The sequence below is a fragment of the Camelus bactrianus genome, chromosome 2 (genome assembly GCF_048773025.1).
Source record: "Camelus bactrianus isolate YW-2024 breed Bactrian camel chromosome 2, ASM4877302v1, whole genome shotgun sequence".
Lineage (NCBI taxonomy): Eukaryota > Metazoa > Chordata > Mammalia > Artiodactyla > Camelidae > Camelus > Camelus bactrianus.
This window is the reverse complement of record NC_133540.1, coordinates 135,602,096-135,612,376: the sequence shown is the minus strand read 5'-3', so window position 1 is coordinate 135,612,376 and position 10,281 is coordinate 135,602,096. Positions and strand designations below refer to the sequence as shown.

At 54.5% G+C, this 10,281-nt stretch overlaps 1 protein-coding gene and 1 non-coding gene across 4 annotated transcripts in view; one reads left to right on the top strand and one right to left on the bottom strand.

Annotated features, from left to right (window-relative positions):
* Positions 1-2,926: 2,926 nt before the first annotated feature.
* NSD2 (nuclear receptor binding SET domain protein 2) overlaps positions 2,927-10,281 on the top strand; it is a 70,578-nt gene continuing 63,223 nt past the window's right edge. For all 3 annotated transcript variants that reach the window (XM_074351891.1, XM_074351877.1, XM_074351905.1), the window contains exon 1: positions 2,927-3,073. The gene's annotated coding sequence lies outside the window, so the exon portion shown is untranslated. The remainder of the gene's footprint in view (positions 3,074-10,281) is intronic.
* LOC123618286 (U6 spliceosomal RNA) lies at positions 5,404-5,509 on the bottom strand. The gene has a single exon (XR_006726698.1). It is a non-coding gene; the product is annotated as a U6 spliceosomal RNA (small nuclear RNA).

Genomic DNA, 10,281 nt, shown 5'->3' with positions numbered 1-10,281 from the left:
GACCCTGGCCCTGGTGGGGGATGGGGAGGCCAAACCGGGGCTCAGGGGCTCCTTTGGTTAAGGGGCCTGGGCTTTGCCTTTGGCAGCAGCTCTTGCAGGGAGGTCTCAGCCATGAGCTGCAGGGCCTGTGTGGAGGAGGAGCAGGGAGGCAGAGTGGGCTTTGGCTAGGACCACACAGAGAACATGGAGTGGACTGTGCCCCCTAGAACTGTATGCCCTGAGTGAGCGGTTAATGGCTGCAGACTTTGAGACCAGGGGACTCCCAGCTCCACTTGACCCCTTGTTCTGTGGCTGCATGGCTGGCCTTAGAGCTAGCAGGCAGGCCTGGGGTTCTCTGATTCTAAATGCCTTACCTAGTTCGGCCTCAGCCTGAGAGGCTGATGGGGGCGGGGCAGCAGGGGGGAGCTGAGATGGAGAGCAACTGAACCCCAATAGGCCAGAGCAGGGCAGCCATTGCCCTTGGAATGCCTCTCCTCTGTGGTTGCTACTTGATATCAGTAGATTTCCAGTCCCTCGGTTTCCTGCAATCTCCTCTCTAAGTATAGTTTTCATTCTGAGAAATGTTAAGACTCTCAAAGAGACCCAAACAAGGTTCGGCCCCAGCTGCTGATATCCTTGAGTGCCCTGCACCTCTCTGTGCCCACCAGGCTTGGGTCTTCCACCATCATGGCCCTCCCCCATCTGCAAGGGGGCAAAGGGGCAGATGAGAGTCTCCTCACCCAGGAATCTACCTGTCCACGGCTTCCTTCAGTCCTGTGAGGGGCTCCTGTTCCTTGCACTGATGGAGGGAGTCCTGATCATCAGAAATATGGTCTCCACAGGGTGAGGACCCTGGTGTGTGCAGGGCTGAGGCTGCCCAAATGGCCAGACTGGATGAAAAGGGCTTAGGGCCCAGGGAGGCCTGCACTCAGCGGGAAAATATCAGCCAGCACCAAATAACTTTCTTCAAGAAAATTTAAACACACACTTGCATGTTTTGAATAAATTTACATGTTGATTGCACTATTCTAGAGTTTTTTTTTTTTTTTTTTTTTTGAAGAGGAGCCTAATTCTAAATCTGTGAAATCAAATGAGATCTGGTGGTACTTGTCTTGTACTGCAGGGATTTAAAGATACTGGGGAGATGGGCAGTTTTCAGGCTTGTGCTGCAGAGGGATCCAGGGCCCAGAAAGAGTACCTACTCTCCCTACAGCCAAGAGATGTGGCAAAATGCAAATGTGAATGGACCACCACCCAGCTAGACACCTTCCAGTGGCACCTGGTGGCCGGAGGTGAGTCCTGGCAGTGACTGATAGGGGAAGGGCTTCTCTTCTGGTCGCTCAGGCTCCAGTACCCTGCAAGGGTGCAGCACACACAGTAGGATCTCACCATATAGCCTTGGATGGGAGGGTGAGCAAGTCTGTAATCCTTTTCCCCTGGGACACTGCGGAGGGCCTCTCATGCTCTGGGGAAGCAGAAGCTTGCCCTGCTGGAGGTAGGGAGTCTGAAGTGCCAACTTCTCTTAAGTGAGTGTGGCCTACCAGAGTCCTGCACTGGCAGAGCTGACCAGGCCTTTGTATTCCATCCCTTCAGTTACCAGATGTGGCTGCCCCAGGAAAGAGAGACCAGCAGGGAGGTGGCTCTCTGCAGCTGGCGTAGACCTTGTAGGAGCTGGCAGCTGGAAGCTGGGCAGGAAGACCTTCCTTGAATGGGCACTTGAGGGGCACATCTCTGTGTCCACCGTAATAGTCCACTGTCCTCACCATAAGCCAGGGTGATCTTCTCAAAGCTAGACCCTGACCACTGGTTGGCACTCCTAGGCCTGCCCTGGGCCTCTTCCCCACCCCAGCCTCACAAGAATGGCATGAACCCTAGCAGTTTCAGGGGCTGGAAGTTCTGCCTCTGACCACGGACTCCCCACTGCACCGAGACCCAGGCCAGATCCCAGCTTGCGAGGTGCGGGGAAGGCTGAATCCACGCCCTGCAGATATTCTGCAGGAAGACCTCACTACCATCGCGACGGCCAGCCTCTCTCCGGCCTGCTTTCCCCTCTCCCACTTGGTGTTTGTGATGCAGGTTCCGGGAGCGCAGGTATGGGGGCCGCTGCACCCTTTTCGGCAGTCCTGGGAGCTCCCCCAATATTGCTTTCCTGCGAGTTCCAGCTGTTTCGCGTCCAGGGGCGGTTGGAACCTGACCTCCGCCTTCCCGGACTGGGGACCCGCGCCAGAGAGCCTCCTGACCTGGGAGCCCTCTTCACGCACCGAGGCAGGGGCGTGTGGGTGACCAAGTGGGTGACCACTTGGGTGTCGGCCTGCGGCTAGCACAGGCCTAGCCCGCGCGCGGCCTTGCGGGCGTAGGCCACGCGGGGAGCCAGGGCGGGAGCGGCGCCGCTGGCCCCCTATCCCGGCTCCACGGCCGCGCGCCCCGAGCTGGGGCCGCGATCGCGCGGGCGGCCTCGCTGGCGACGATTGGGCGCGCGACAGTGACGTCACCACCCCGCGCGCGCGCGCTCCGGACTCTGGCTCCGGGCTTTCGGTTGAGCCGCCTCCTGTCGCGCGCCTGGCCGAGTAGCGGGAGCGGGGCGCGCGCCCGGAGCCGGTCTGAGGCGGCTCGCGGGGTCCCGCGCTCCCCGCCCCGGCCCGCGCCCTCGACCCTAGGCCCCGGCCAGCGCCCCCGACCCCAGGCCAGCGGTCCCCGCCCGCGTCCCCGGCCGCCGCCCGCAGCCGCCCCGCCCCGCGCGGATTTGAAAAGCCCGGCCGCAGCCCCGCGAGCGCGGCAGCCAATCAGCGGCGCTCACTTTCCCGCGGCTTCTGCGAGGCGGCGGCGGCCCGGCGGCGGCGGCGGCGGGCGGGAGGCGCGGGGGCGGGGTCGGCGCCGCGCGCGGAGAGCCTCGGCCTGGCCGCGCTGCGCCCGCCGCCGCCGCCGCCGCCGCCGCCGCCGCCGCCGCCGCCCCCTCCCCTCCCTCGGCCCTCCCTCCCTCCCTCCCCCGCGGCCCCGGCCCCGGCCCCCTCCCCGGCCGCCGCCGCCGGAGCCGCCGCGCCGGAGAGCCGCCGCCGCCGCCGCCGCCGTCGCCAGAGGATGCGCCGCACAACAGGTCACTGGCGCCGCCGGCCCAACCGCCGCGGGTTGGAGGGGCGGAGGGGCGGAGGGGCCGGGGCCGGGCCGGGCCGGGCGGGCTAACGGGGCCGGGCGGCGGGCGGGCGCGGCCATGTTGGGCCCGGGGCCGGCGGCTGCACCTGTGCCGGCCTCCGGGCCGGCGGCCTTTGTTCGCGGCGGCGCCGAGCGGGCCGGGGCCGGGGCCGGGGCCGGGCCGGGCCGGGCCGGGCCGGGTGGCGGTGGGAGGGGCGGCCGGGGCCGGGGGCGCTTTTTGTCTGCGGAGGGTCCGCGCTGACACCCGGACGCCGGCCGTTGGTCAGCGCGGGCGCCCGAGCCGCCTGGCCTTGGCAGGTGGAGGCGCGGGGACCCCGCCCGGGGCTGCGGGCCCTCGGCGCCCGCGCTGGGCGCAGACAGCGGCCCGAGGCCCCCGGGCGCGCAGCGGTGCGTCCCCGGGCCGAGCGGCCGGCTCTGCCCGACTCGTGAGAAGGGCGGTTTAAAATCTCGGCTTTTAAAAAAACTAGTCCGAGTTTCGGCCGAAGGAACAGGACCCGGTGCAGCGTTAGTGTTTTTCTCCTTGTGTGCCAAGACGCGAGTAGATTTGACATGCGAGTGGAAACTTAGTATCACCACGGCGTTAATCACTCCTGGGCTGGTGGTTAGAGCGCGTGTGTGTGCGTGTGTGTCACAGAACCTGTGAAAGGAAGACCAAGTCGGTGAGGGTGAGTGCAGAGCTAGGGTAGGGAAGTTCTTCAGTCCTGACAACCGCGCTCAGACGTTCAAGGCCTTGACTTTTGAATGACTTAAGCGCCAAGATGTGTGTTCCCTAATCACTAAACAACTTAAAAACCTCACGTGGGTACCACGCGTTGAGTATACTGACTCTTCTTTTATGTACTTTAAAATAAGATTATTAAGATGGAAAATAAGTTAGACACCATCCCATCTCATTTATGTAACCAGGACTTTAACTTTTTTATTTTCTCAGCTGTTTTAAAGGTCCTGTTACATATTTAAATATGAGAGCAACAATGAAAAAGCACAGCTCTGATATGCAACGTGAAGGAAACAAGTCCTGAGAGCACAGGCTCTTGGCGGTGTGCTTGCTGTGCGCTCCTGCACCCCACAACCGCCCTTAGTTCAAATCTAAACTGCCGACTGGAAGTGCAGAGGACTCATGCCCTAAGCACGATTACTTTGAGTCATTTCCTTTTCTTTTCTTTCATTTTCTCAGACGCCCAGCAGCCTTCAGTCTTGGGCCGATGGTTGGTAAAGTGGTACAAAAGTCCTCCCCCCGAGACTGCATGACTACCGTTGAGGCTGGCCTCTGATTCCAGTGGTAAACATTCCAATTTAGGAAAATCAGATAAATAACTTTATGAATTTCAGAAAATCATGAGCTTATTATTCTTGTGTGTGCACATGTATGATAAATGCAATGTGGTTTGTAAATTAACATAATTTGAAGTTATGTGGAGAAACATAGAACAAAACAGTAAGGTAAACAGGCTGCCACATGTGGCTACTAAGGCTCATGGTTTTTATTTAGCTGATTTACACTGGGCTGTTAAAATAGCATTTACTTAAATGTGAGGAATCAGATGAAGATTATGTCAGAATTGCAGGAATTAGAAATGAGAAATTAGAGACCCGTGGCTTAGTTTCGGAGGAGTGAATGGAGCCTTCCACCTGTGTGGGACCTCTCCTACAAGTAGTCCAGTGTTAAAAAGTTTACTCAAAAAAAAGTTAACTCACATGGCAGAATGTAAACTAATTAGTTACTCCCTTTTTTATGGTTTGCTGCTTCAGTGTAAATCATGTAAAAGTAGGTGGGATTAGACTCACTGAGAAGTGCTGGTGAGAGGGTAGAAGACACCAATAGAACGTGTGCTATAGGAGACATGGGATTGTCACTGAGCATGCGTCAAAGGGTGTGCGAAGATGATGCTGAAGTTCATAATCCACATTTATTTTGCCCTGGTCTTTAAATCTGGCAAATAACCTTTCTCAGTAAGTACTATAATTAATCAGCGGGAACTGAAGATGCAAGGCTTTCTACTCACGTATTCTGGTACGCAGGTTTGCTTTGTTTTGATGAACTTCCTGGCTGCAGAGTGTATGCAGTTTGGGATAAGCGTCTTAGTGCTCTGAGCTTCACTCTTCTCCGCCAGACTGAATAAACGTGCCCTTGTCCCTGAATATGTGGTGCCCTGTCCTGGCCCGAGCCTCTGCGTGGACTTTTTTTTTTTAACAGTTCTAAAAGTTTTATTCCTGGAGATTTGACTCTCAAAGCTTTCAAAAAAGAATTCACTGCTTTTAACTAAAGTAATAAAATGTACGGACCGCTTTGCAAATTTGCGTGTCACCTTGTACAGGGGCCGTGCTGCTCTTCTCTGTGGCGGTCCAGTTTTGGTATTTGTGCTGCCGGAGCGAGCACTGTGTGGACTCTTGTTGGGTGTGGACCAGCTGTCTCCCTTTTTGAGCGCAGAGGACCCAGCCTTTGATGGCTGTAAGTGACCTTTCTCCCCTGTTGTATGAGCTTTTGGAGGTAGGATTCGCAAAACCTTGGGCAGCCTGGCCTGCACTGGTGCCTCCTCAGGGCAGGCCTCCAGTGAATGCTGAATAAATGGGCGTATGATTTAGGATAAACAACACATTCTAATACCAGCATCTGGCCTGTTTGTGTTTCTTTTCCTTAAGTCATGTTTGAGGGGAAAGGGACCCCCTGGAAGAAGCTGAGTGTGAAAAGTCAGGGGCTGGCTGTGGCCACTTTACCTGGGGGAGCCAAGACCCTGTTGGCCAGGCAGGGCTATTTCCTTCCTTTTCCTTTTTCCATCATAGTCAACTCAAAGGTTAAATAAAAATTAATGATGAAAAATTGCAAGCATATGAGTACAACAAATAATTGAACAGACCTGTACCTACCACTGAGATGTTTCTGCTGAACCTCTCTGCGTCACTGGGCAAAGTAAAAAGAGTGTAAAATATACAAAATACAAGAGCAGGCAACATGGAAGTTGTAAAGGATTATGTTTATATTTTACAAAGTGTTTTTATGTGATCTGTTAATTTCCTTTTCAGGAACTGTTATTACGGTAAGCACTTTGGGGAGAAAAAGACTTAAATTGGTTACCCCGGGGACTTGTCAGCATTTTGCATTTGTCTCTTGGTTTCAGTATACAAAGGAGCTGATTGATTTGATGAGATTTGGTTGCTAGTTAAATAATTCAAGACAGACCTCAAATTAGTTTTGTTCTTGAGTCTGCCTTCCAAAAAGCAAACGGCCAAAGCTCAATTTTCAAAGCATCTTAATTTTTTTTAATACTTATTGGTTTCAACAAGGTATATGATGATAGAAACTGCTAAATGCTGGCTGAGCTGAGTGCTGGCCTACAGCTCAAAAACCCTAGTAGTGAGACTTCCCTAGTGGGTTTGTAGAGAGACAATGTTTGGTCTTACTGGAAGGAGTTGGGAGCTCAACTTTTAACTTGACTGGTTGTCATTGAAAGAGTTGATGATATGAATTGTTTGTTGTGCTGTTAAGGGTGTATTATATCAGCCGTGTTTTCACATTTTGATTAATTTTTCACGTGTGTTTGCTGTTGTGTTATGGAGGCTGGCAGGTCGGAAAGTGTGTTTCTGTCTCCGGCTTTACTAACCTCAGTCAGTACTCCACACCCTGCCTGGTCTTTCTAGAATGTAGCTGTGATCATGTGAGGCCCCACTCTTCAGGGATCTCTGCTGTCCTTTGGGGTTCAAGACCAGTCTGTCATTGGGCTTCTTGTTTTGACCTCCCCTGACCTCTTCAGCCCGTCTTGCTGCTGAGCTCTTCCCTTGGGCCTCTGCGTAGTCAGATTTTGTCCCTGCTTCCCACTCCTCCCCTCCAGTGCATGTGTGGGCTCAGCTGGCTTTTCCTGTTAATTCCTTCTCATTCAGCTCTCGGCTTGGACCTCCCTGCTAGAAAGCAACCCCAGACTCCCTGCCTGTCTGGAGAGCCCTCATAGGTATGTCTTGAGCACATTGTGTTTCGCCTGCTCCATTCTCACTCTGCTCCGGCCACCCTGGCCTCTGGCCTCCTGGAGCACCGAGGCCATTCCAGGCCCCAGGCAACTGCACCTGCTGTGCCTTCTGCCGGGACACCTGCCTGGCTTGCTCTTTACTGCCTGTAAGGCTTTACTCAAACTTCCCCTTCTCGGCCCCTTCCCTGACACTGATTTAAGACACCCTGCTGCGTCTGGCCCTGCCCATCTGCCTTAGCTTCTATTCCACAGCACTTATCCTCTGACATTCCAGGCATTTTCCTTTTTTGTCTCTCTGCCTGGCTTCATCGAGGTGTCTGTAAAGGCAGGAATTGCTCTTCTTTTGGCTTTGATTACTGTCATATGCCTCGTACCTGGAACAGTAGGTGAGTGACTGTCAGTCAGAGACTGTTTGAGTGAACAGACTCTCAGCCCTCTAGTGTGATGTCTGGCATGGCACAGTGTGTCTCAGCGGTGGTGTGGATGAAGGGAGTGGCATGAGGGTGCTTCCCTGGAGTGAGGTTGGAAAGGTGGAGGGCCATGGGTAGTGACAGGTCAGCGAGGAGAGCTGTGGACCAGTGCTAGAGAACAGTGTCCTTCCCAAGGCACAGGAGATGGGGTAGGAAGAGTGGACAGATGCAGGAGGTGGGGACCGAAGTCTCTTCGGTGGGCTGGGGCCCACGTGGGGCCCAGAATAAGAGGGGAGGGTGGCCCAGGTGCCCCTGCTGTTCACAGGGTGTGAATAGTATGTGAGGAGACTGGGTGGAGAGGGGACCATTTTATCTCACCGTGAACCAGTGGAAGGGAAGGTAGGCCTTGTTTCTGATCTGCCTCTCTTCCTTCCAGAAAGAAACTCTGATCTCACCTGCCAGCTGAAAATGTGTCTGTGGTGCATTCCTCTTCACCCAGAAGAGGAAGCCCTAGGTCCTGAGCATGGCGTGTGGTCCCTTGTGTTTTTCCAGCATCTTCACTGGCCAGCCCCTTGCGGCTGCTCTGTGATCTCATTGTCATGCCGCTGCCGCTCTGGTGAGGAGCTGCGCTGGCCCCACGGGTCTTCCCTGAGCCGTGGCTTCTTCCCAAGCTGCCCTGCTCCCCTTGAGCCCGGCCTTCGTCTCTGTCTCTGCCAGCGTTACCGCCCCTGCACTGTGGCGCTCAACGTGTTGGTTTTCTCTCCCCGGCGCTAGGCCCTGCCTCGGGCATGGGGCTCAGGCTCCTGCCCCTCTGTGGACTGTGGGTGTTTCAAGGCAGCAGCCCTCTGGGCTTTGGGCAGTGCCTGGTATTCACTGAGAGTTAACACATGGAAGAGATACTTTGGAGTCCTCAGTATTCCTAAAGAATTTCGGTTTGTAAAAATTGAATTCCTAGATTTTCAAAGTTAAAATATATCTTAGAAATAAGAGCCTTCTGTGTTGCTTCCCCCAGAAGATTTGGAGTGGGTGCCGTCTGTGCAGAGCTGCTCCCTCTGTGGCTTTGAGGAAGAATCCTCCTTCCCTCGCCTCATGGAGTCCTCACAGCAGGGAACTGATCCCTGAGATGCGAAGTGCTGACCCAACTCACAAGGCTGTAAGCCCTGGGGCTCCTGCAGGGCCTGACCTCTGCTTCTGTGCTCTGGGGACTGACTGCTTGTCCTCTTGGGGGGCGTTTGAACATACACTGTCCACATGTGAATAGGATGGTGTGCCGTTATATTTTTGTTCATCAGTATGGCTTCTGGTCACATTTCTTTGTTCCTTGGGAATTAGCTGTGTGCCAGCGATGGGCCATAACCTGTGTCCTTGGTCCCAGGGACTTTACAGACCTGAGTGGGTGAAACAGGAGAGACAGCAGATGAAAGACTGCATCTCTGAAAAGCCCGTGAGTAGTCTTGCCAAAGGGTTGACCTGAAACTGATCAAGCCTTTATGCCCCATAACCAGTTTACAGGAAACGCAGGGGGAAAGGAACACATGAACCTACCCTGCAGGATGGCCGTTGGCAGAACTTAGGATTTGGGCAGTAACCAGGTCTCTTCAGCAAGTAAAACAGGGAGTCTCTGGATGATGGGAGGTTGGAGGCACATGGACTGACCACACTATGTAGGGCTTATTTGCATCCAAGGCAGGCCAGCTAGGTAGAGATGTAAGTAAACATCACTTCCACTATTTGAGACAGTTAGAAATTGGAACACTGGCCGGATTTGTTATTAAGGAATTCTTTATTATGCTTTTTAACTGCTATAGTGGTTTTAAGAAAAGCATTTATACTGTGTAGAGCTGCGTACAGAATTTGTCAGTGAGCGGGGAGGGTGTAAGTTCAGTGGTACACAGAGCGCACAAGGTCCGGGGTTCAATCCCCAGTGCTGGCATTCTAACTAGCTAACTAAAACCTAATTACCCCCACCAAGAAAAAGAATGAAAGTAAAAGAATTTGCCAATGAGATGATACAGCAGCTGGGATTTGCTCCACAGTTCTATGAAGAAGGGGCAGCGAGGGTGTGACTGGATCAGGACTGGCCTAGGTGGACGCCGGGCTCTACCTTTACGTGTATTCAGAATTCTCATGACAAGAAGCGAAAAGAAAGTCGTGAAGGCAAGGCTGGGCACAGCCAGCAGCATCTGTAGGGAGGTCAGACCTAACTGGGGTCTGGTGTCGGGAAAGGCTTCCTGATGGGATCGCCTCGGGCGGGGCGCAGAAGAGGCCTGGCAGAGGGCGCGTGTGAGGATTCCGGACGAGGGCCTGAGACGGAGCGGACCTAAGGCTGAGTGGCTGGAGCAATGGGTGTAAAACAGGGTTGCGGGGCAGGGGCGGGTTGAGTTCTTTTAGCTGTATTGAGAATTGTCATCCTAAGAGCAGTGTGAGGCCCTTGAAGGGTTTTAAACAGGGGTGTGGGGTGTGTGTGTGTGCGGTGAATCTCTGCTCTGGGAAGTGCGCTTCTCTGTAAACTGGCGATGGGAGGATTAGGGGAGTGAGTGGTGGGCACAGGAGGCCAATCTGTGCTTGCTGTCTCTTTGGGTTAGGGTCTTCCCGGTTGTCCCTGCTTTGGGTGCCTGGGAGGCTGACCAGCCCTGCCCCCTTGAAATCTGGTGTGGCCATGTGACTTGCTTTGGACAATGAGGTGACATGTCGCTTCTGACGAAAGCTCCGAGAGAGACGTGTGCTTTATCACGTCCTCTTTTGCATCTGATTGCGGGAGCACACAGACACGTGCTGTG